The sequence below is a fragment of the Psammomys obesus genome, unplaced genomic scaffold, assembly GCF_907164565.1.
Source record: "Psammomys obesus unplaced genomic scaffold, mPsaObe1.curated_primary_1811, whole genome shotgun sequence".
NCBI lineage: Eukaryota > Metazoa > Chordata > Mammalia > Rodentia > Muridae > Psammomys > Psammomys obesus.
In genome coordinates, this window is record NW_026585895.1 from 56,140,299 (window position 1) to 56,146,764 (window position 6,466).

Consider the following 6,466-nt stretch of genomic DNA (forward strand, 5'->3'; position numbering starts at 1 on the left):
GGGTCTCCAAAATAATTAAAAGGAGATCTACTATCAGACCCAGCTTGGCCTCTCCTGGAGGGCTCCAAGTCAACACAGCACAGAGATCCATGCACATTAGTATTTGCTACAGCAATATTCACAAGAGCTAAGTGAGGGAACAAGCCTAAGTGTCCATCCACAAAGGAGGGACAAAGGAAAATGTAACACACATGTGCACGCACACACTCACACACATGCATGCAGGCATGAATTTTTCAGCCATCAAGAAGAATGATGTTATATTATTTGCAAGAAAATAGAAACAACTTAAGATAATCTTATTAAGCAAATTAAATCTATCTCAGAAACATATTTCTCTTGTTTGTGGCTCCTAGATTTTTTTATAACTACTGAAAACATGTTGCGATATATGTCATGAAAAGAAAAGTGAAACTGCCCTTTGAGACAAAGGTATAAGAGAGGGTAGTTAGAAAACAGGAAGGCAAGAGGGTAGAGGCAGCATATGACTGAAGAAATTATATTCTTGAGTGAAAATGTCCTTATGTAGGGTAGTGCTGTGAGTATAGCCAATAAGGAAGAAAGAAGAACTATCACTACTCCCTTCAGCTAGGGCTGAAAGAGCTTGTTTTACCACACTTTTAAATTGACAAGTGCTAATATTCATCTTTATAGGTACACACTGTGCTATCTACATGCATTTGTACCTTGTGTAATGCCTATTTGTTTCTGGAGCTACTTCCCATCCCTAAATATGGCCAAAGGTGGCTTTTGAGTGTTATTCTCCTAGTCAGCTTCTGCCTTCTGCTATGTGAGTGAATAATCAATTTCTTCAGTATCTCCACTTTTCCTCCTTCCTTGTTAATAGCACAAGTGTTTTCTTTGCCTGCTGCTTAGCATTAACAAAATCAAGATACTCTTTTTGACCCACATGAGTGACTGAAGTGTTCAGTTTTAAGTTGTAGAGTCTTTTTATTCTTTTGTATTCACTTTACAGCCTGATCGCAGCCCCCCTCCCTCCTTTCCTCCAAGTCTCATCCTCACATTCCCTCCCCCATTCACCCATCCCCTCACCCTCAGAAAAGGGGAGGCCCCCATGGGTACCAACCCACTCTGGTACAATAAGTTGCAGCAGGGCTGCACACATCCTCTCCCACTGAGGCCAGATAAGGCAGCCCAGCTTCCAATTGCAATTTCTCCCTCCACTCCTTCCGGTCCCTCGCCCGTGTGCCCTCTCCTCCAGATTCACTCCTCCTTTGTTTCCCTTCAAAATAAAAGAGCAAGCTTCTCAGAGATATACACTAAGCATGGCATAACACGTTACGATTAGAATAGGCACAAACCTTCATATCAAGGCTGGACAAAGCAACCCAGAAGGAGGAAAGGGGTCCCAAGCACAGGCAAAAGAGTCAGAGACACCCCCTCCCACTGTTGGGAGTCCCACAGGATTACCAACCTGCACAATCATTACATATATGCAGAGCACCTAGCTCAGACTCATACAGGCCCCATGTCTGTCACTTCAATCTCTGTGAGCCCCTATTAGTCCTGTTTAGTTGATTCTGTGGGCCGTGTTCAACTATGGCTCCTAAAATTTTTCCTCCCTCTCTTCTACAGTAGTTCCTGGATTTGCCTAGTGTTTAGCTATGAGTCTCTGCATCTTCTCCCATCAGTTGCTGGAATACACCTCTCTGATCACAGTTGGGCTAGGTACCAATCTATGAGTATAGCAGAATATCATTAGGAATCATTTTTTTATTTTAATTTTTAGTATTTACAAATTATTCACTTTGTATCCCAGCTGGAGCTCCCTCCTTCCTCCCCTCCCAATTGCACCCTTATTCCCCCTTCTTCACCCATGCCCCTCCCCCAGTCCACTGATAGGGGAGGTCTTCCTCCCCTTCCTTCTGATCTTAGTCTATCAGGTCTCATCAGGACTGGCTGCATTGTCTTCCACTGTGGCCTGGTAAGGCTGCTCCCCTCTCAGGGGGAGGTGATCAAAGAGCAGGCCAATCAGTTCATGTCAGAGACAATCCTGTTCCCATTACTATAGAACCCACTTGGACACTGAATTGCCATGGGCTACATCTGTGCAGGGGTTCTAGGCTATCTCCATGCATGGCCCTTGGTTAGAGTATCAGTCTCAGAAAAGACCCCTGGACCCATATTTTTTTGGTTCTGTTGCTCTCCTTGTGGAGCTCCTGAATTTTACTGACATTTTCCAGTTGTGTTCGGTTCTATCCTGGTCTCTGGGTTATCCTGCCTCTGGTTCCTGGATATCCAGACAGTGTCAGGTGTGGGCTCCCTCTCATGGTATGAACCTCAAGCTTTGCCAGTCACTGGTTGGCCACTCCTACAAGTTCTGCCCCACCATTACCCCAGCACATCTTGCAGGCAGGACAGATTGTAGGTTGGAAGTGTTTGTGGCTGAAACTTTAAAATGTATTTTCCAAATGATAAAGAAAATTAGATCTGGTGAAAGGAAAAGATAGATGTAGATGCTATCATAAATATATGGGGGAAAGGATAGATAGGAGGGAATTTGAGCCTATAAAAAGAATTTGCATTCAGTATGATGCATGGAAGAAAATCGGAGGGGAAACTGAATTATGAGGGAGAACCTCCTTTCTAGAAACCCTTGAATAGCCCATCATTCATCAGTCCTGGGCTTGAATAGGGTCCCTATACCTTCAGTTTAAGAAAGCAAAATAGCATAAGTATCCTTTGCAGTTTTAGGATATTTCATAGACATGAGGGAAAAAATCATAAAGACATGTGAGTCAGTGATTGGGACAGGAGAAATGACACCATGATGCATCCTTTCTCCATCTGTCTTTTTCTCTTGTGCACAAGTGCTCATACCCTGATTCTCTAAAGGCTACAGACAGGCTAGGAATTTGTCTTTCTCCTACAAATCCTAGGGCATGGATTTATGGAATTGCTTTCAGATATTGACCATGCAGAAACCCAAATCCTTGAGAAAATAGATTATTTGGACACTTCCTAAGTCTGGTGTTGCTTCCTTCTTTTTCATCCCTCACCGTAGCACTACCCTGAGTTTAGAATGTATGGGTTGTCTCTCTCCAACTTATGCCCAATGGCTATGGACCTTCTGGGAAGTGTCTATAATCACACTCCAGAACTACATTGTGTTATTTAAATACCACTGGCCATTCTTTCTTTGTACCCCGGTGCTTACAGAACTCAGATTCTTTGTAGCCCACCATGCTGTGTATTGACATTCATTGTTGCAAGAACCCCCTGGTCATCCTTGGATCTTGTTCTTAATCCTGGCTCTGTCATAGAAAAAAAATATTGTCTTAATGAATTGTTTTGACTCATCCTACTATGTCACTCAAATGTTGTATGTACTTAAAGGTCTGTGATGGAGGGCTTGGACAAAGTAGAAGCCCTCAGCTGTCCCTGACCTCCGCCCTCAGTTACCAAGCCAGATACCTCAGGTTCATCCTGATTAGACTCTTCCCAATCTAAGCCCCCTGTCCTGCAGGCAGCTCTGGAACCCATTCAGCTGCCCTGAGCAACTCCATTGTCATGTGCTTCCCACCCCAGGTCACCAAGCCAGATACCCCAGCTCCATTGAACTTCACACAGGAGCTCTGCCCAAGGTCACCAAGCTGGACACTCCAGCATCAAACAAGAACATCCAGGAACACCCAGATGGCTAAAGGACTGCATAAGTACACAAACAAGAATGAAGGCAATATAGCACCTGAAGAGCACAACAATTCTATCATAGCAAGCCCTGGATAATGTATGTAACAGAACCAAAGCACAAGAAAATGAACTCAAATTCAATCTTATAAAGATCACAGAGACTGTTAAAGAGAAAATTAACAAATCCCAAAAAGAAATACAGAAAAATACAATCAAACACACAGAGGCCTTTAAAGAGGAAATAAATAAATCCCTTAACAAAATACCAGAAAATACTTATACCCCTCAGAATGTCTAAGATCAAAACCTCAAGTGACAACACATGCTGGAGAGAATGGGGAAAAAGGGAAACCCTCCTCCATTGCTGGTGGGAATGTAAACTTGTACAACCACTTTGGAAATCTGGCGCTTTCTCAGAAAACTAGGAATAGTGCTTTGTCAAGATCCACCTCCTAGGCATATATCCAAATTATGCTCAAGTATACAACAAGGACATTTGCTCAACCATGTTTACAGCAGCTTTATTCATAATAGCCAGAATCTGGAAGTAACCCAGATGTCCCTCAGCTGAGGAATGGAGACAGAAATTGTGGTACTTTTACACAATGGAATACTACTCAGCAATTCAAAAACAAGGAAATCATGAAATTTGCAGGCAAATAGTGGGAACTAGAAAAGATCATCCTGAGTGAGGTATCCCAGAAGTAGAAAGGCGCACATGGTATATACTCACTTATAAGTGGATACAGACATATAATATAAAACAAACATACTAAAATCTGTACACCTAAAGAAGCTAAGCAAGAAGGAGGACCCTGGGGAAGATGATCAATCCTCACGCAGAAAGGCAAACTGGAAAGACATTGGAAGAGGGAAAAAACAGGGAACAGGAGAGGAGCCTACCACAGAGGGCCTTTGAAAGACTCTACCAGCAAGGTATCAAAGCAGATGCTGAGACTCATAACCAAACTTTAGGCAGAGTGCAGGGAATCTTATGAAAGAAGGGGGAGATAGAAAGGCCTGGAGGGTACAGGAGCGTCACAAGGAGAGCAACAGGACCAAAAAAAGTCTGAGCCCAGAGGTCTTTTCTGAGACTGATACTCCAACCAACGACCATGCATGGAAATAACCTAGAACCCCTGCACAGATGTAGCCCATGACAGCTCAATGTTCAAGTGGGTACCCTAGTAAGGGGAAGAGGGACTTTCTCTGACATAAATCCAGTGGCTGGCTCTTTGATCACCTCCCCTTGAGGGGGGAGCAGGCCACAGAGGAAGACAATGCAGCCAGTCCTGATGAGACCTGATAGGCTAGGGTCAGAGGGAAGGGGAGGAGGCCCTCCCCTATTAGTGGACTTGGAAGGGGGTATGGGGGGAGATGAGGGAGGGAAGGTGAGATTGGGAGGATATGAGGGACGGGGCTACAGCTGGGATACAAAGTGAATAAACTGTAATTAATTAAAAAAATAAATGTTATAAAAAAGAATAAACTAAAAAAAAAAAAAAGAAATACCGGAAAATATGATTAAACAGGTGAGGGAAATGAATAAAATTGTGCAAGACCTGAAAATAAAAGCAGAAGCAAACACACACACACAGAGAGAGAGAGAGAGAGAGAGAGAGAAACTAAGGAAATCTGGGAGATGGAAAATCTAGGAAAGAGAACAGGAACAACAGACAAAAGTATCACCAACAGATTAAAAGAGATGTAAGAGAGAATCTTAGACATAGAAGATATGATAGAAGAGATTGATACATCAGTCAAAGAAAATGCTAAATAAAAAAAAAATTTTCTGACACAAAACATCCAGGAAATCTGGGATACTATGAAAAGAACTAACTTAAGACTAATACGAATCAAAGAAGTTGAAGAGTCCTAGCTTCAAGAAATATTTTCCACAAAATCATAAAAGAAAATTTCCCCAACCTAAAGAAAGAAATGCCTATAAACATATAAGAGGCTTACAGAACACTACTTGGATTGGACCAGAAATGAAAATCATCCCACCATACAATAATCAAAACACTAAATCTACAGAACTATAAAAGAATATTAAAAGCTATAAAGGAAAAAGGCCAAGTAATATACAAAGTAATATACCTATCAGAATTACACCCAAATTCTCAACAGAGACTCTAAAAGCTAGAAGGTCCTAGACAGATGTCTTACAAACCCCTAAGAAACCACAGATGCCAACCTAGGCTACTATAACCAGCAAAACTTCAATAATCATACATTGAGAGGAAACAAGATATTCCAAGACAAAACCAAATTTAAACAATATCTATCCACAAAGCCACCTTACAGAATATACTAAAAGGAATAATACAGCTGAAGGAGGTTAACTACACCCCCCCCAAAATAAAACAGGAAATAAGTAATTCCATACCAGCAAAAACAGAAGGAAAGCACACACAAACATACATACTTAACATCTCCAACATCAAATTAATCAGAATTACCAATCACTGTTAATTAATATCTCTCAATACCAATGGGCCCAACTCTCCAATAAAAACACACAGGCTAACAAAATGGATGTGCAAACAGGATCCAACATTCTGTTGCATACAGGAAACACACTTTGGCAACAAAGATAGACATTACCTCAGAGTAGAAGGCTGGGAAAAGGTTTTCCAAGCAAACAGACCCAAAAAAGCAAGCTGGAGTAGCCATCATAATATCTAATAACATACACTTTCAACAAAAATTAATCAAAAGAGATGGAAAAAGATACTTCATTATCATCAAAGGAAAGTCCACCAAGAGGACATGTCAACCCTGAAAATCTATGCCCCAAATACATGGTACC